Below are 20,069 nucleotides of genomic sequence, written 5' to 3'. Positions count from 1 at the left end.
AAATCCCGGTTAGTAAGATTGGTGTCGCGTGCAATATAATGTATCCATTATTATTATCTGCATGTACGCATGCTTGATTGGGAAGGATTACGTGCGGGCGCTAGCGGCGAATGTCCACGCGACCTGTGGTCTGCAGACTACATTGCCTGTTAAGAAATGTGGCAGAAAGCTTGAAATAAGCGAGTGAGGAGCCGGACCGGCAATACTCAAGGGTAAGGTTGAAGATTAATACGGATAGACAGACAGACAGAGAGAGAGAGAGAGAGAGAAGGCAAAGCACGGACGTTAACGAGGTCGCAACTGAAACATGAAAAGAACTAAAGTAACATTCAATAGCCTGACGAAGAAAAAAGAGTTGGTGATTGTCAGTCAGCCACTCGTGTACTTAGGCCATTGTGTACTCAGTGTACTCCGGTAGGCACTTCATTCGTGGACGGCAACCTACCGACGTCCTTTAAAGGAAGAGTGATATAATCGATGCATAGTACTTAAACGGCTAAAAATTCATAGATAACAGTGAAACTCGAAAATAGGGAAAGGCCTGGGCCGCGAGCGATAGAAATGGATTGAATGGGTGTAACGTTAGAAGAGAGAAGAATGACAATATGGTAAACACTGGTAGATAAAACGTATTTTAGCTGCAATTAAAGGTAGATATGAAGCTGCATGGTAGGCCATGTATGATGTAACGCGTATGAAAAACCTAACCGACAGTCTATCAGCACAACAAGGTGATCCAGAGGCGGCGAGGGCGGATGGCAGATTGAATGAAGGGACGAGGTTAAGAAATTTGCAAGTTTATGACCGAGTCAGATGACGCAAGACAGGGGTCACACGAGCTCACTGAGAGGCCATCGTCATGCGAGTGGGCTTACTAGGCAGACGGTGGTGATGACGACGAACTTACGTGAACGAATCAAATAAACAGCAACAGTAAAACATCAAACGGCGACCAACAAACGTACTGTACACACACAGAAGCGTGAGAAGTCTTGCATTGGCTTCTGCCGTTCTTTCCACACGACTTGGCTGGCGAAGTTTAGGAAACATCACCTTGACGCGACTTCCCGCATGCCACCCGAGAGACCAGCATGTACTCTTTTCATCGCATTATCACCGCCAGGTACCGGAAAACGAGCCAAAGACGCAACTGTTTGATTGCGTTCCCGCGTGAAAAGCCGAAGGTGCCAACCAGACGGCATCCTGCAACGCCTCCGGCCAAGGACCCAGTGAGTGACCGTGCCGGACCCCGTGCCACGGGCCATGTATGCAGTGTGCGCGTATTGCGGGAGGGTGGAGCGGGGATGTGCAAGACCGTCGGGCGGCCGCTTCTTGGCGGATGGCGCGAACGGCGTGCGCCCACAAAGCGCAAGGGAAAGTACGCGCGCGAAACGCAGAAGAAGGGAAAGGGCTCGACAGTTCCTCCGGCGCGCGCCGTGCAAGAAAGGCGCGGGAAGAAGGTTCCCCCGGCGCGGCTGACGGCCGGCCCACCGACCTACATAGCGCGTCTTTCGCCGGCCTGCTCGTTATAAGAAACCAGTCTGCCGGTTGCGTCGGCGGACTCGAGCGAATGCGCACCACCGCTCCGCGGCCGACTCCTCTTCGTCATCTTCAGCGTCGCCCATCCCGGCTTTAAGCGGACGAGTAACGGCGCGTCGGGCACTCGAGTCACAGGTGAGTGTCGCGCACGCTGCGCGACCGGGACGACGGGAACACGCCGATGGTGGACGCAGCAGTCGGAGGATATACGTATATGAGTGTGCGTTCGGGCTATGCTATAGCGCGGCTCCATAGGATAAATGTCACCGGCTCACTCGTCGCTTCGAAAGATACGGCTCCCAACCCTGTCCGGCGCAAAGAAGGACGCTTTGGACTCCGCCCTTGCCATCCGAGGATAAGGATACTGAGACCACACGGACAGCCGTTTTGAGTACGATTAGGTCAGCGTGCGAGCGAGCGAGCGAGGCGCGAGAAAAAAATGCTTAAAAAATATGTGAAGGGCTTCAGTGAAATTTGCGTTCAAACTAAGTGAAGACTGAAAATGAAGGGAATGGTACTCGCCGACATTGACCAAAAATATGAGTTTAAAAGCTCGAGGGTGGAGTTACACTATAGCTATATACGCGCTTACCATCAATTTTTCTTGGAGGAACACCTGAAACGTGGCACCAGGTTCTTCCCTAAACGCCAGCCGTCCGTCATAGCCTTTGCTACAAACTTGCTGCGACGACACTGGCGGTTTCAATTAACGGCTTAAAGACGGAATTAAGGTGTTCGTGAACAAAGGTCCGCATCAAGTGTCGGAGCAAGGGTCTAGTTCTCCTGGTGGAAACTCAACGCATAGCGGAGCACCAGCTTCCTTCCTCGGTCGTCGCCGGCTGCGGCTGTTCAGAGTATTATGTATAAGTGCCACTGCTGAGCAGGTGCCCTACTGAGGTTCGACTCCTCAGCCATGGTGGCCGCATTTAGATGAAGGTGTTGATTGCTGCAAGGACCGCCATGTGTTTGTGACTGTGGTGTGCGTTTGATAAATCTATAGATGTCTGTAGGGCCTTTCTCCCATATATACAAGACGTTACCAGGGGTTTTTTTCGGAGCTATAGTTGGTGCATGACTTAGATACAAAACAGAGCAGAGATGACGCAAACGGACATTTAGGACGTTAGGAGACAGCAGGACTTGCCCTTCCACTGCGTCCCGCCAGTGCTCCGCACGCTGCACGCTGCAGTGATCCAAGTGTCGCTTGGCAAGCCAACCATATCGGTCTGCGGTCATCAGCGTCTCAACCGTAGCGTTCTAACTGCTCTGGCTTTCTTTTTACATTACGGTAAGCGACACCACCCTATTCTACAGCACCGCATCCTAGAGAAAGCGAGGGAGAGATGAGTTAAGGATTTCGTGGACCCGGTTAAGCAGTCAAGCTTACTCGTGTCCCGCCGCCGGCGGGCGCATCGCGTTGACGCGAAATGAAGGGGGGGGGGGGGGGGGGGCTTCCCGCTAGACTCAGTGCGAGCATCCGGGCGGCCTTGCCTTGCTTTCCGAAGCGCGACGGTATGCGATGCGCGACGGTCATCTTCCAATCGCCTAGCTGGACACGGCGCGGACGATCTGCAGGCTTCCCACGCGTCGGACGTGCGTGGCGTGGAACCAATTGATCGCTCCGCGCACGCAGCGAGCGATAACCCTCGGGGTCACTGTTACGCAATCAGCACATTGATCGGCGACCGAAAGTGCGCGGTGAAGCCACTGAACGCGGAACTGAGGTTCGCGAACTGCTAACGGTGCCAAAGTGGTATAGCGCCATTAGGGCTGGTTTTACCGCTCTCTCCTCGATTATTTTTGTTTCTCCAACCTTCACTGGAGTCACGGCTGAAGTATATGAAATAAACAAGCAACAGACACGTTTCTTGCCATGCTTGCGCGCTTGTAATATTGCCATCAGTAAATCAGCGCAGCGGTCTCATTTCGCTGCCTGTAATTACCGGTTACGCAAAGGACCAAATATAGTTGGCTGCATGATCTTGGCATTCGCGCTGTCCTTGCAGTATATCCTCTATAGGCTTCTCACGGGAAATTTCCGGGTGAATCTCCATGCTGACCGGTTAGCCATTTTCACAGACGGAAGCGGGAGTACGGTTCATCGATAAGCGCCCCAAACTTGCGAAATCCGTATACGCACATGCACTTGAACGGTGTTTCGCTGTCCTGAGTTAGGCTGAAAAGCTTCCAGCGGTCCATTTCACAATCGTGTTCACTGCCGCAGATAGGAGCAGTGATACAAGTGGTGCTTTGCGTGGTTTCTGATATCTGAAATCAAGATCTGCGTTGATAGATGAAGAAAACCTTTTATCAAGGTGAAAACCTTTTATCAAGGGCCGGCACTTCTATATATACGCCTAAAAAGGAGGCGCACGAAAATAGATCCAAAGATAACAAGCAATCCGCTGAGATTACATTCAGTTCAAGCAGACTAACAGATTGACGACGAAAACAACAAAAAGGAAACAAGCGAATGAACAAAGGGACGACGCAGGTTCGGCGGTCGAGCAAAGAGGAAAGTGCACCGCCAACAAAAACGAGTTCGCTTGACCCTAGCGATCCGGCGAAAACAGCCTTGCAGTGCTACAACCGGTACTACGGGAGTCTCCGGCGTACAACCAGGGGAAGAGAATAGGAGCATCGGCTACGCGAATTACCTTTCAGGGCGCGAAAATCCTTCGTGCCGCTGCTGTTCCGCAGTATACGTGCGTGCGGGAATGCATGCGCGTTCACAGGCGTTTCGCTACGCAGTTCAAGGAGGTTATATGCGAGCGTTCACGGAGAAAGGCAGCGCGGAGTAGCGCGCCATTTTTGATCCAAGCGCTAGCGAGAACTATGCGCTTCGGTACAGAAAGACGATAATTAATGAAAGAACGCGTGCACATAACGGCACGCCGCTTTTAAAGGTTAAAGGGACACTAAGTATCAATAGAACATAATATAATGTAATAATAAGATAAAAACATTATAAGATAGTGTAGAGTAAAGCAGGAGAGAGAGAGAGAGAGAGAGAGAGAGAGAGAGAAGTTTAATCATAAGAAAGGCAGAGAGGTCGTTTTGAGGTACATTCCTTCAGCCAGGCATACTGTAAGCTGGACTAAGGGAAATAGCGAACGGATAGAGGAACAATATGGGTGACGATCTTGTCATTCCTAAATTGCGAGGTTGATACCAAAGCTATCGGTGTCGCAATTAGCGGCGATTTGGTAAACCGGAGAAGATGCAAAGAAACGAAGAAGAAAAAAAAAACGCCGTGGCTTCTTCAACGCCACCTTGAGGTTCCCATATCGGCTCTACATGCGCGAGACGTCCCCGGGGGAAATGTTGCACCGGAAACCGGATACAGTTGCGCAAGAAGATTTGCCGCCACACTTTTCACCGAGAACAAAGCCGCTCTCACTCTGGCATTGTTACTACATGATCAGCATTTGGCTTACCTATTTATCATTATTTGGCTTAATTAGGAATTTTGAATTCTCGGGACACAATTGCACTTGAGAAGACATCCGCCGCTCTCTTATCTGTAGGATGTTGACAATTTATCACGCTTTGCTCTTTTCTAGTATTTTGGGACTCCGAGGTCAAGTTTATGAAAGCGCTGAGCATTTCTTTAGCGCCTGGGGCAGTGTCTAAAACGACAGAATCATTACGCTGCATTGTACTACCCCTATCCCGGCGTTGTTCTTTACGTTGTTAAGGAGAAAGCTGAAGACACATTTCTTACTTTATAGCATCCACATATCAATAATTACGGATTGGGGCTAACGAACGTCAATCTATACCACACTTATACTAAAGTATAGAAAGACGGGTTTCGTTATTTTTGCTTTGTTTAGGATATACGCCTCTTGCATTCAGGTTATTCAGCGATAGTGCATAAAGCAGAAGTTCTTAAATGTGTGGGTTTCGCGTTATTCTCAAACAATGCGGTCACGTTATTGCTGACCAATGTGTAAGAAAAAAAAAAAGAGAAACGGTCGAGCTGGCTAAACAGGATCGGCGCAGGAGTTGAAGGTCGGTACCAGGCAAAAAAGCTTGCACTTTTCGCAACCTCGTGGACGTTCACGAACGGCACGCCCGCAGCGTGTAACCGTTCGACCTGCACGTAGTTTATCTCGAGTAACAACAATCTCCGGTCGCATAAAATATCTCGCCATCTCAGATTTTTTTTTTCACGTTTTTCCCCCCATGTTCGCTCTGCAAACGCCGAGAGTCCCTCACGTTTTTCCGCATGTCTGCGATGTGCCCCCTATCCCGTATATTATACGCCGTACAGTATACACGTATTCTCATCGTGCAGTGCTTTTGGAGCCGCGGACTCTTTTTTTTCTTTCTTTCTTTCTTCTGTTCGTATAGTCGAGCTTGAAGATTCCACGAAGCGAGCGCGAGTCGCATGCGACACATCGTGCACGTGGTATATAGTGCAGCGCGCGCTCAGACCACACGACTTTCGTGTCTTACCTGAAAAACGTGACCCGCGGGAGATCAGATAGACGGCGCACTGCGCGCGATTTCGATCGCGAGCACGGAGTGCTACGAGTGGGGGTTGGACACCGGCAACGAAGCATAATAGCCGGCTCCCTATCTTGAAACCTGAACGCCCAGCGGTGCTCGAACAATGCTGCAGAACCCAAAGCTGCGCTGTGTTGAAGGCTTTCCCTGTGGCTTACTATTCGCCTTATAAGTCGCCAGCGGCTGCAGTTTCGCGTAAGAAGTGCGAAGCATGACTGCGATCAAAATTTGACAAAACTGCGAAGACAGCGCAAACTTAATTGACGTCTGGTGGAGGGGTCTAACAATAAATCAAGCACACACTGCGGTATACCTCGGCGGCCATACAGAGTGCCCTCGTGCACCAATTGTTTTAAAGATGTACAAATGCCATGTACATGGACAGAACCGAGGTAATGCTGTTTGCCGTCGCTTGGAGGTACCCAGAGTATCTTTTGCATTCCAGCTAATTATCTAATCAGTCCTAATTAATTAAACAACTTCTCAGTTATAATAATTAGATGAAAAGTGTAAATGAGAAAATCGTAGAGCAACATGACAAACTCCCGATACAGCTTTCTTTTGCTCAGTACGTGCTACATAAAAGTGTTTTTCCGAGCATAAAAGAAACCCGCAAATACACGCAGAGCCTCGAGTGGCCAGTCGCTCGGCATTTTCGCTTGTTTTGGCGGGTTTCTGTCACACTCGGAAAAAAACACCTTTATGTGGCACGTATTGAGCAACAGAAAGCTGTATCGCGAGCTTTTCATGTTGCTCTACGATTTTCTCATTTACACTTTTCTTCTAATTATTATAATGGAGAAGTTGGTTAATTTATTAAGACTAATTAGATAATTAGCTGGAATGCAAAAAAAAAATACTCTGAGTACCTTCAAGCGACGGCAAACAACATTACCTCGGTTCTGTCCATCTACGTGGCATGCGCATATTTTTAAATCTTGGTGCATGATAGTTGGGACACCCTGCATATATGCGCCTTGTCGTCTACTACGAGGTAGCGCGTTTGACTTCCGACTGCTGTCATTGCAAACTTGTTGAAGGGGAATTCGAAAGTGCCTTTGTGCTAAGACTTCGGTACAGTTTAAAGACTTTATGTATAGTTAACATTAATTCCGGAGTATATGTTATGGTGTTACTTCTATTCAGTTCCTGATGTTTGTTGTTAAAACTCCGAACCCCTAAATTCGGCGTACGGCATTATTTCCCGCTTGGAAGATTCCGACAATGGTGTCAAACCGCTCTAACTATAGGAGACTATCTATGCGTCGGTCTTCTACGCGTTACGTTGAGAGGGGCCGAGTCGCGAAGAAGACCGCTCCCAGCTCTGAAAACGCTGCATTCAACGTCATATATATACAGGAAGGAAATACGTTGTCGCTGTTGATATAAACTTTAGTGAGATCTGTTTATAACGTTCTGTGTTCTTGAACTTTGTCAGCAGTGAAATTAGCCAGGTTAGTGAAACCGCGATATAGAAATTAGGGCGCAGGCACAGTTCATTCTACCAGCCGGCGTTGTCATAGCTGAATTAATTGGGCTCTTGGCCATCGCGATTCACGAGAGCGACGTCATAGAGAGGCCAACACATTGCGCCGTCTCTGTACCATCTTCTGTCTCCCTTCACTTTTGATTTGCTGTGAAACTCATGAAAAAAATACGGCATACAGCTGACGTACCCATGGGATCAGAAGTATGCGAACCAGGGGTTCTGCGGAAAGAAATAAAAAGACAATTTTCTCGATGCCTCGGCATGCACGTAACGTGAAATTGGAACCCGCCGTAGTTATTTAGTGGCTATGGTGTTAGGCTGCTGAGCACGAGGTCGCGGGATCGAAACCCGGCCACGGCGACCGCATATCGATGGGGATGAAATGCGAAAACACCCGCGCACTTAGATTTAGGTGCACGTTAAAGAATCCCAGGCGGTCGAAATTTCCGGAGCACCCCACTACGGTGTGTCTCATAATCAGATCGTGGTTTAGGCACGTAAAACCCCATAGTTTAATTTAATTTTTGAATTTGAAGTTCGCGGTTCGGATTCGGCACCGCAAATAACACCGCAATCACTTTCAGCTTGTCAGTCTGAATTGCCAAATAATGTGGTTCTTTATTACAAAAGAAGAAAGAAAACTTATTGCCATGAAACTGTTCGCAATAGCAGATGTCATATAATCGTGATGTCGGACACGTCGTTAGCGAAGGCGGCCGGGCAATTATGAACAGAAAGCTTCGTTACCTATTCGGTCCCTGGCCCGCATACTTCTGATGACGGGTGCGTGTATAGAGCCTCGACTTTTCCGAAACAAGCAATTCGTAACGGACAGGAGCTACATACACTCCCCGCACTGCAACACCCGGCGTAATAGACGAAGCGTTTGCAGGGAAACCATACGAGCAGATCAGACAAGCAACGCATCAACTCGACCATCACTCAAACATTCCGCGAACGGCGCTATGTGCCTCCCGACACCGTTTTCAAACGCCAGGATCGCAGGTTTCGAGAAAGGCTTGCGTGGATGAGCGCGCGTACGCGGTCGCGCATAATTTCTTCCACATCGCGAAGAACCCTCGCGCGGACGCTGGAATTTATGGCAACCGCGGTGGGCACGTGTTCGCCCGACCCGAGTGACCACGCGTATACGTTTCGGAAAGGCCGTACATACAGCGATTGTGTACAGTTTGCCCGGCGCCCAGGAGGTTAATGGCTAAGGAAAAGCGAAAGTGTGCTTGTTTGTCTTCCATCATGCGGTCGACTAACTCTACGCGTGCCTCTGAGCTGTTTGCTAAGTGGCGTGCGCGCACGCGGTGCGTAACGGCGGGGATCCGGCGCACCAACGACGGACTCCTCGCGCGAATCGCAAGTGGCGCGGTCAAGGAGAAAGAACTTGCGCATCTTTTATCGCGTTCACGTCGCCTTCTCCGGTGGGAGAAGGGTGGGGGAAGGGGGACGTGGCGGGAGAGGGCAGCGCTTACCGTTACATAAGCCTATAGCTTTCGCTGGACGCAAATCCCGAGATCTTTCAGAGGCACGTTTGGTTGCATTTAAATGCCACATGCGATTTGTCCCGCATGAAGTGCAAGTCGGGTCTGCTATATACGTGATTAACGCAGCTAAATTACCGACTTGCGCAAGATAGAACTAAAATAAATAAAAGAAAAGCGTAAGGCTTTGTTTCTAGCGCTTCTTTTCCTTTAAACGTTATGCCTCCGAGTTACGGAGAGATAAGCAGCGTTTACAGTAACGACGGAAAAGGTGTTTGTATTCTCATGGCGTCTCGTTGCGACGCCGCATTCGATGCTAGAAATAGCTTTTGTCGCGAGCAGGGATTTCACTGCAGAAACATCTCTGCGAGAATGTCTTTTATCGTTGTGCCTATATGGGCTTACGATGGGTCATCGAAACTGCGTGGTACATAGGGAGCAAAATAACCTTGGGGATTCTTGGCACGTTTCTTGGAACGAAGAAAGCTACCAAGAAACGTGAAGCCAGCTTTGAGCTGCGAAGCTGGCTTTTCCTCTACACGTCAAGGACATAAATGTGGCGGTCGACACGTTGTTAAAATAATTTATGCATGCAATTGCTACGTTGTTCTTACTTTTGTGCTTTCAATATGTTGGGCAGGAAACTGCACAACAAGAACAGCGCAGAAGCAGCACATTCATCGATGCTTAACGATGAAGAGCTGTGGTGCTTTACAGAAAAGTAAACTTCACAAGAATAGAAAGAACGTATTGTGGTCAGTTGTGGCTATTGACCACTTGGTATTTCTGTATTGTCAGCTCTGCTCCGTTACGGCCAGTTGCGGTCCATTGTGCGACAAAAACTGCGCGTTGCCTCTCGCGCAGTCGGCGGCAGAACGCACCTTCTTGCTCTCATGGCCAGAGCAATCGAAAACGCAGAGAAGAGATACCGCAGGGAACGCAAGCAGGAAACGTATAAGCTTGCGTGTGGCTTCGTTCCTGGAACGCACAGCGCATGCGCTGTCCTTGCCACTCACCATCCCAAACGAGGCAGCCGGTGTTACTTCGCAGAAAAAAAGGTTCCTCGGCGCTTACTCCACTCACGCGCCTCGCACGGAGATCTTCATTCGTGCCTGACCGAGTCGGGCTCCTCGGCTTCGAATTAAGTACCGCTGGAGGACGGACACTCGGCGAAGTCGTTATATATATCCTTAATGAAGCAAGCACGCGCACAACGTCGGTTATAGCTGGAGCAAGTGAGAGAGTTGGCCACCGGTTTCGAGTGAAAGGGTCGCTAGTTAACAAATGACCGGACAATGGCGCGGCGCCCATTAGACCGCGGCGCGCCAGGCTCGCGCGGGAATAAGCTCTCGGAGAAGAGAGGACGGGTCCGGGAGCGCCCGCCGGCGCCGGACCTTGTCCCACATCGCTGTCCGAACGAGTGCAGCAGCAACAGGAGCAGCAAGCCACGGCGATCAAGCGTGTGCTTGATCCCAAGACGAGAAGAGGCGATGCTTCCACGTGGATGGCACGGTGTCGGGGAGGTCATGTCTGCGGAGGCGTCACGAGCCGGCCGGGGCGACGGCGACCTCAGAATGCCGCGCGGCCGGATCACATCCTTGACGCCCCCCCCCCCCCCCGCCCCCCTGCTCGAGGGTCGACCAGATCACGTGCACGCACGAATATGCCGGCCTGGCGTAGCGCATAATGTGCTGCTATACGAGGCACCTTGCGACCGCAGCCGCCAGACGTACCTATGCAGATATTGTCCACGGCCGCGAACTCGAAGGACATCCAGCGGTCAGGCCGTGCTGCGTGCGGGGTCCTTTAATGTTGCTCGCGGCTCTTCATCTTTCTGGTCTTGACTGATGCGTGGCTATTGTTGGGTACAGCGTAGGTGAGGACGATGGGAGCTGAGTGCCTTGCCCCGAAGATGAGGTCGAGTTTAACGTACACCTATACGGTTGGATAGCCCGCATCGAATCATTTTTTAACGTGTAGTAATGACTGCGTTACCATTTCAAACTGCGCGTAGTTGCGATGTGCACCTCCAGACGAAGCAACACCCTCCGCGTTCTGTCTTTGCCTTCTTTTCATCTCCTAGCCACCTTTCCCTGCGTAGGGTAGCAAACTGGGCGTGCGTCTGGTTGACCTCACTGCCCTGCTTTCACTTTCTATCTCTAAACCACGCAAAGTAGCCGGGAAGGAGGAGAATAACGGGAGAAAGGGTACCGCGCAAAGCCAGAATACCAGACACGTACGTATAAAACTTACTAGGCAGGCATAGTGAAACGCAGAAGTCAGTTCGTCTAGCTGACGAGCCGTCCCTACACGACCTGTCCTCGAAGGCGGAAACGGCCAAGCTATTATTATATCCGAGCACCGCGGCATAGCCGAAACACTCAAAAGACTTTTGATCTAAGCTTTCCTAAATGCAATTTGCGTAAATAAAACTCTCACGCACTATAATTTGTAAAAGCTCATCGTGAAAGGTTATCTTGCCTGTCACCTTTCTTGTGTTATTAACGCAAGACGTTATTAGCCAATAACGCTATACGATTATTGTTTTATGCATGAGCTGACCAGCTTAAGAACAAGGTCTGTCAGCCGTTTTGCGTACACTCAGTCACTTTCGCTCATGCATTTGCTGATTACATCGAAAGTTTTACGCCTGGAAGGATTGCCGAAACAAGACAAAGTAAAACCACTTTCACTTTTCATAAACTTAAGACTCGTGTCTTACAGAGCGATGGGGCAAAAAAAAACCGGTACAGGAACGGCGGCGCCGACGTGCATGCCTTTGCTTTTCACAAAGTTTTCACGTATACAGCTAGGTTCTCCATCTCGTTTAAAGTGGTAGAATGTAGTCACCCGCGTTTCCTCGGTGTTCTTGCTAATCCTCTTGCGTAACTTAATCCAGTCGCGAATGCGCGTCTTCACATGCAGTCGACCAACGTGCCTGACCACATAATGTGACCTCGGTGGAACGTTCGGGTCTGCGGGCACGTGCGTGGAGCTTTAAGCGCCAAAACTGGAACCGTTCGCGCATGAATCCAACCTTTAGTGGGTCGAGGGCTTCTACCCAATCCGATACACGCAGTTGACGTTGTGGTATAAACGTCTCGGCCTCCCTTCCCCATGAGACCTCAAAATTCACCCCGTTTGGAGAGCAGAAGCGTTACATGCAACGAAATTTGTACCGCGTTGAAAAATTAAACTCGGCTGTCTAAAGCCACCATTGATGATTCTGAGCCGCGCTGGTTAACTTGTAGTTTGTCCTTGGTTAACCTCCCTACCTTTCCGTTTTCATTTCTCTTTCTCTCTCTCTGCCGAGTGAATCATGGATGAATGATCGATTTACGCCAAAGTGATAGAAAATCTTTGTCAATTTAACGCCACTGAACTCCTCACAACGATAAATTGCTCAACGGCTGTTTCCACCAAAATTTCACGAAGCGCAGCTGGCAGAGAAACATAACGGAGAAGCCGCGCCGATCGAATTGAATTCGATATCAAAATTTCTCTAGCACTGCAGAACAGCAGTGGTTTGAGATTAAATGTGAGTAACAAACTTGTCAATGCACGGAAAACAACTTTTGTTTTGAAAGAGGACAGTCTGAAGAAAAAAAGAAAAGAAAGAAAGAAATAACGGCGACTTTGATTTGAACTATACGGAAAATCCTCGTCCTAACTTTATAATATCTTGTGTTCGTTATACATCTTGCTACCTTTATATTCCGCCATAGTGTGTCTATTTGCCGCGACCCGAAAGCCACTAAAATGACATTGGTCAGGCGCCACGGCTTCGGCTAAATATAGAATCCAAGACGATTGTCGGTGCTTGCATGGTACAGTATACCTGCGCAAAACTAAGTAGCGCGCAGCTTACGCGTTAAAAGTGTAAATATAGCACATGTATATACACCGTCACGCAGCATTTGCTCATGGAAAGCTTGCGAACTTCAAGAACTATTCACCTATTCATTCCAGGACTTTACCTTGACAGGGGTGCTATCGAAACGCCATGGCAAACAGTTTCCTCATTTCGCGGACACGCGCAGACTTTTTTTTTTCCCGGAATTGACGCCGTTAATGAGATGCCACGAACAAGGCGCGCATACCCAGTATTGTATTTTGTAGCGTGCAGTGCACGTTAGATCGTCAGCTGTATAAGCGAACGTCTGCCCTCAGCCCCTACTCCCCCCAAGAGAACGCAACATTAGTTGACAAAGCTGTACATTCGATGGATGTATACATGAAGCTTCACGTGAGTTTGCTCCAAAAGAAAGAAAGGAAGGAGATAACTAGAACACAAAGAAAAACATTGCCGTATACATATCCTGAATTAGAAATAGGTGCTCAAAAATGTGAATTTGAAGAAAAGAAACATACTATAGCAAAAAAAGAAAAATTGCAAAGCAGTAATAATGTAACTATCGAGCTGGCTTTAAACGTATGGCGTTAGGTCTATTTTACGTTAAGTGGCGTTATATTCATGCGTGTCATTCGTTCGCTAAGGGCATTTATTATATCCCATAGATGCGCATCGAAGAGCGAAAAAAAGTACACTCGGTTGCTTCCCAGCAATAGCTTCACATTCTAATGATATGCCGGAAAGACGATGTAAATTATGGGCCAAATAAATGAAGTCTAGGTGGCTCACTGCAGAAATGCCGAAATGCTGGCGGTATAGGGACCGTACACGTGTAACAGGGAGACAGCGCGTACGCCCGTATCGTTGAATAATGCTTGGCAGTTTTCACCACTTCATCCAAATAAAAGCTGCCTCAAGCGATCTCTTACGATAAGTTAGGAATAGATGCATGTGGACCTTTTATCGCCCACTGACTGCGACTTTGTGATGTTTGGCATGTTGGTACGCGCATACGCGGCACTTTAGGCGCATATACCCTTTTTGTACCTCGCAGTTCGGAACGTTTGTTTCATATGGAAGCTATAGGATTGCAAGAAAACTTCTTTCCTTGAACCTGTGTCTTCTACACAGACATCTTGATATCCCGGGAACGCCAGTAGTGAGACTGCTTCTTCGGATTCGCTTTTGAAATCACTCGGATTATTGTGCAACGCTAAACACGGCGTAAGCAGATGTTGCTGCCAGCCGCTGTGACTGCACCTTGACCCCAACGAGCCACAGCGTTTGGCTGTGGCGTGATAATCAATGCCCGCGTGGAAGCCTTTCGCCAAACGGCACGGTCGTCGATGATCGCCGCCCTAATCCTACACACTAATAACAGCCTGTTGCGAGCACGTCTTGTTCTCGAGGGAGCCATTTAGTGACGCCGAAGTGCCTTACGTTTCAGAGGAGGCATATATACCCGAATGTCTGGCGTCCGCTTCGCCTTCCTCGTTCCGCCGTCTCGACCGCGTCGAAACGCCCCGCGAGCGGTCGTCTTCTTCCTTTGGGTCCCTGCCACGCCCACGTCCGCCACACCACAAACCCTCCATTATGTGACGATCGCGTTGCTGCATCGCGGTGAAGCGTGCCGTAGGGCTGCAGCCGCGCAAAGGGAGCACGCGGGCTGGTCGCCACCCCAGAACTTTTAATTTTTTTCCCCCTCCAACTCGAGCAGAAGAAGTTCCTTCACGACACGTCTGGTGCAACAGAGACAAGAACACAAAGGAGCCCGCGGGCGCACCCGCTATATATACGACCCCGTCGCACCTAGCTCACTTTTGGTATACCAAAACCCGAAGTTCGCGCCAGACAAAGGCTTCCATTTATAACCACGCCGGGAGCGCGCGCGCCGACCTCAAAATCGCGGTCCGTCCCACGTCGAGTAAGATCCTTGCCCTCAGCACGGCAGCGAACGCGCACTGATTGGCTGTCGTCGCTGGGCGTTCGACCGTCTCCTAAAGGTCACAAGCCGTTTGCATATGCATGACTGCTATTCGGACAGGCAAAACGCTCCTCCTGCCCATTCTTTCGCTCTTATGGCCCGAGATGGCACGCGGTGACGCGTCCCACTAACTTTAAGCGCCAAGCGTTGGCGTCCGCGCCTGCGGACGAGAATATTTCGGCCTCGACGTTCTCCTACTTTAATATTGGCCTCACTTGCAGTAGCCAGCTACTAACTAATTTCATGTAAATGAGAATTCCTTTCTTTCCCAGTTCGCCTTTGCATAATGCATGTAGCACTAACAATGACACAGACAAGAATGAAAGAAGTAATGAGACAAAGGAATCTTGTCGGTTTGTGTTGTGTTACTTAAAGTTAGGCTACACCATCTAATCGAAATCGCAGTTTTGTTTGCAGAATACGTCGCGGGTTTTCAAATGAGCTCACTTTTCCCGAACAACAGGAGAGTGGGATTCGTCTTCTCATGCGTCAGTCTTGCACTTTTCTTAGTACCGCCGTTTCATTACGTGGTGAAACACAAGAAGAACGAAACAATACTCGGGGTTTCTTGACAATATTTCAACACCTCCTAGACTAAGCATAAACGTTATTACCAACTGGGAGTGCCGAAAAAAAGAAAAAGACGCAAACTGTCTGCAATTACTCTTGAATATTGTAACGGGTTTCTGTGCCAAAGTCATTAGCAGTCGCAAGAGAGTTTAGCTCGGGAAGCCCAAGCAAAGATAAGGTTGCAAGAACTTGCTTCTCTCACGTGGGAGCCGAAACTAAAGAAACACCGGCGAGGACGCAGTAGCTGAATGAATTGGCATTTCGGAATAATCGCCGTCAAGACAGTCTCTAATCTTGTGGTTCGAAAGTGATTGCCACCGTCGAACTTGCTGAAACACAAAACTCGAATAAGACTGCGTATTGCACTATAAGATTTCTAAAGTCTATAATAAGCTGTTCGCATTAAGTTGGCGCAGTCTAAGGCCAATAATTTTTTAAATCTTTTACTTGCTGATTAAGATTGCTGTATCTTTATCGTGTAGGGGTTGACTGAGACTTCGCTATAACACGGCATGTAACACGGCTGGAAAGCAATTGTTAAAGCGAATACTCCTGTGCCTAATATCCCAAGATTTGCTACACATATACGTAGACAAGTTACGTTTCTTGCCGAATACACGACTTACATAGCCCTGAACTGGAAGATATCTATAGCGGCTCCACAGCCACCGTAGTCCTCCATAAAGCAAGCAACAAAATCCCAATAAAGAAAGGCGTCAGGCAGGGAGATACGATATCTCCAATGCTATTCACAGCGTGTTTACAGGAGGTATTCAGAGACCTGGATTGGGAAGAATTGGGGATAAAAGTTAATGTAATGAGGAGGGAAGATAACCGATGGTCATTAAGGGTTACGGACTGGATCCCAAGGGAAGGGAAGCGTAGCAGGGGGCGGCAGAAAGTTAGGTGGGCGGATGAGATTAAGAAGTTTGCAGGGACGGCATGGCCACAATTAGTACATGACCGGGGTTGTTGGAGAAGTATGGGAGAGGCCTTTGCCCTGCAGTGGGCGTAACCAGGCTGATGATGATGATGATGATGATGATGATGATGAACGTTGATCCACGTTGTCACAGTTAATAAAAACAAAGAGAACGTTGATCGACAAAGTAGGGACAGTGTGCCTACTTCTCTTCAGTGTAATCAAACAATAACTCACCACCATAAAACGTATATATATATATATATATATATATATGAATATGTGCGGACGGATACTCCGGCTTTCTTTTTCTTTTCTTTTTTTTATTCGCCTGGGTTGCCACGCATCGAGATGCCGGAATGAAATTAAATATGAGCACGGAGGCTCGTTTCATGCAGATACTGTAATAGGTACCTAACAACTGTATTTTCCATGAGCCGAAGTTCATAGTCTCAGGCTGGTTGCAATTCGCTGGTCGCAAAGAACTGTGGGAACGTGAAGTGGTTAACCAGAAGTCGTGCTTAGAGACTCAATAGCACTGTGCGTTTCTAACCACCATTCCTAAGTACCACTTGTAGCTATCGGCTCGCACGCAAGGATACAATGCAACAACAAGCTCCACGTTTTGCCTTCCCTATAAGGCTTTTTTCACTACTCCTACGATACACGTTGCATTTCTTCGTATCTCTTGTATAGCGACCGTGACCTCACAGAAACCATTTACACGAATCACTTTTTTACCGTAGGTAAGCTTGCCTTGGGTTAAAAAAGCTTCGCACAAACGACGAGCATAGAACGGTAGGAAGGTGAGACGTTTTTTCCTTACTGAGTCGCTGCTTAACGATCCCGACAACTAGCTTTGCGCGACAGCTTACTATTACTCGCGAAGAAGTGTTCGCAAGCACTGGTACATTTTAAACGTGGGCTAATTTGCCCGCGGCTAATATGTTGCCTCGCGCAAGGGGCTCCCGCTGTGTTGCTCTACAACCACCCGTGTCCTTTAAGCGCCGCATGAGCCAAGTTTCAGCAGAGCGCGCTGCTATCGCATACCCCTACAACTCCAGAGAAAAAAGAAGAAGTAACCCGAATGCGCTAGAAAGAAACATACGTGGGGGTCATATTTGTGTTTCTTCCTGACCTTACGGCACGCGCTGCAAGAAGCAAGATAGAGAGAAACGTTGACGCTTCAGGTGACACGAGTATCCTACGCGTTTTCAGCCGGACGCGAGAGACGAAGAAAACTACGCACAGAAGGCGGTGCTTGCGCGCGCGCACGCAGTCAAATGCCCACACGCGACGCATCCATATGCAACAAGGACGGCACCGACGCGGCTCGGCGACCTTTTACGCGCGCCTTCCGAGAGGCTTCGCTGGAGAAGCCAGAGCGGCGCGACGCATGCACTCGGGGCGCCCGCGGTGAAGCGGAGAACACTTCGGCGGCCGAAACGTCGTCTACAGCGCTGTGGCGCAGAATTTTTTAGCGGCCGCGAAGGCTCGCTGCAGAAATGGAGCCGAGGGTTGGTCCCGTACTGTCATCGTCGCTCCGGGCCTAAAGCGCGGTAACGGTGGGAGCGCGAGGAAAGTGCGGCGCGTAATACACACGGTGCTAAAATGTGGCGTGCATGGCTTCCACTGCAGTTACGCGCCGCGTATACGCTCAACGGTCGCTTACACTGCTTCGCAACGCACAGCTATAGAGCGCTTCGCATGAGATGCAGTGGACGCATATCCGTATGCAAAAGCATACGGGGCGCAGCTGTAGAAAAAAGAAAGCGCGCGGATTCCTGTTTTACCATTATTAGGTTACCTGCCTACTGGAACGTAACCTAGAACAGGCAAGCATACAACGATGTCCTCACAGTTATGCCGAGGCACGCTCTATACTGTGCTACCAGTTGCATGCCGAGGCAGCAAAACAATTAACTTGCGGAATTTACCCGTGGTCCGCATACTGCTGCTGCTCACGTGTGTAGTGCTTATGTGTAAACGGGTATAGTTACACGAGTAACGACAACTGTGGTGGCAGAACGAACCAAGCAACGCACCAAGCAAAGCTAGTCCCGCTTTTTTTCAGACTATGGGGTTTGACGTCAAAGAATGTTGATGTGAGAGGCCGTAGTGGGTGGGCTACGGATTTTTTTTTTTTACCACTTGGGGTTTTTTAACGTGGACCCGAATAACGCTACACGAGCGCACTCGCATTCCACCTCCATTGAAATGCGGCCGCCGTGCGTTGGAGTCGAACCCGCGACCTCATGCTCAGCAGCAGAACGCCACAGCAACTAAGCCACCTTGTCGGTTGCAAGCGTGGCAGGGAGCATGTTTTACAGAAGGAACGTTTCATTGGATTCGCCGCATAGCTTGGACGTCCAGACACGTAGATAAAACTTCATGAGGACCAAGAGCGATACAAATAGGACGATCTATGTTTTGTAATATCGAGCCATCAACAAATTCTTAATGTGACTTCACTGTACAGCTCTAGGTTTGATCAAAACATGGCGGCACAGCGATTCTTTGAAGCGACCGCGTGATAGTAAGACGTGTAAGTGAAGTGTTTGTGGAATAAATATGTTTAAGTGGCCACTGGTAGAGGGTACGTGCATTTGCCAGACGCGAAAAAAAATTCTAATAAGATAGAGCGAAGGTCTCCCTGTTCTGCACGCACCTAGAACGGGCTTCACCGCCATGTTTGAGAGCATCGCGCAGTGTGGGAAGGCCAGCGCAAAGGAGAATGTAATTGATCTATTACACTCTGAGGATCGCAGATTTTGAGCGAATGAGGGCAAACATTGAAACGTGGGATCACTTCCCGTTTTTACTACCTGTCTCCGAGCATCATTACCTGCGCGCATTTTAGCAAAAGCTTTCTGCCGAGCTTTCCTTTCGGCTCCATAACGGCACCGGTCCCGTTCTCGATCCAAACCGTTGTGTGGAAAGTGTAGCATCTCTGAGCTGGACCAGGCTTTTCTACGGAAATTGACCGAGCTCGTTAAAAGTGCACGATGTACGCAGGCATCGTGGAAAGGGTGAGACAGCAAAATGCGACTACAATCCGCACTGCGCTGTCGGAATGACCGCGTGTGCCAGAGACGATCGCGAGCTTTCGAAATCTACACGGCACCTTCCCAGGCTTGCCGGTCTTTGCTTCTTCTTGTCGAGGAAAAAGCGGAGCGTGTCATGCGCTCCTCTACGATCGCAACAATGCGGACACGCGCACAGAGTAGGCGCATCAAGAGGGAGAGATGTCAAACAAGAACAAAATAATAATGATAGTAATGATAATAATAATATAAAAGACGAAATGTCAGACTGAGTCGCGCGTCCGCTGCAATGCGCTGTCGTCACGCTTCGTCAAAAAGCGGCTCGCCGAGTCTCGAGAAAGCGGCTGCGACAGAGGCACCTGGCGCTCTCGTCTGCGGCGCCCGGTTCCGTTCTCGTTTGACCCCGAAAACTCACGCGCCGTGTATTCGAATTCGCGCCGTAGCACGCCCACGTGCATCACACAGCTCCGGCGCCGCCGCCTATGTGGCGACGAGTCGCCGCCATCAAGCAAGGCAAACCACCGCTCGAGAGAGCCCTCGGAAACCTCGTAAACGTGTACGACGCTGTCTACAACATCACGCGGCACGCCTTCTTCTTCATCTCGCAACGACATCGTTTTGGCGTGACGACGCGAAGACGACGAGGCTAGTTGGCTAGACCTG

The 20,069-nt window shown here is 49.3% G+C and overlaps 1 protein-coding gene across 1 annotated transcript in view; it reads left to right on the top strand.

The window, feature by feature from the left end:
- The first annotated feature begins 1,456 nt into the window (after positions 1-1,456).
- Positions 1,457-20,069, top strand: part of LOC142585681 (uncharacterized) — a 31,833-nt gene continuing 13,220 nt past the window's right edge. The window contains exon 1 of the mRNA XM_075696628.1: positions 1,457-1,674. The gene's annotated coding sequence lies outside the window, so the exon portion shown is untranslated. The remainder of the gene's footprint in view (positions 1,675-20,069) is intronic.

The sequence above is a fragment of the Dermacentor variabilis genome, chromosome 6, assembly GCF_050947875.1.
Source record: "Dermacentor variabilis isolate Ectoservices chromosome 6, ASM5094787v1, whole genome shotgun sequence".
Lineage (NCBI taxonomy): Eukaryota > Metazoa > Arthropoda > Arachnida > Ixodida > Ixodidae > Dermacentor > Dermacentor variabilis.
The sequence above is the reverse complement of the archived record's forward strand: the minus strand, read 5'-3'. Positions and strand labels throughout refer to the sequence as shown.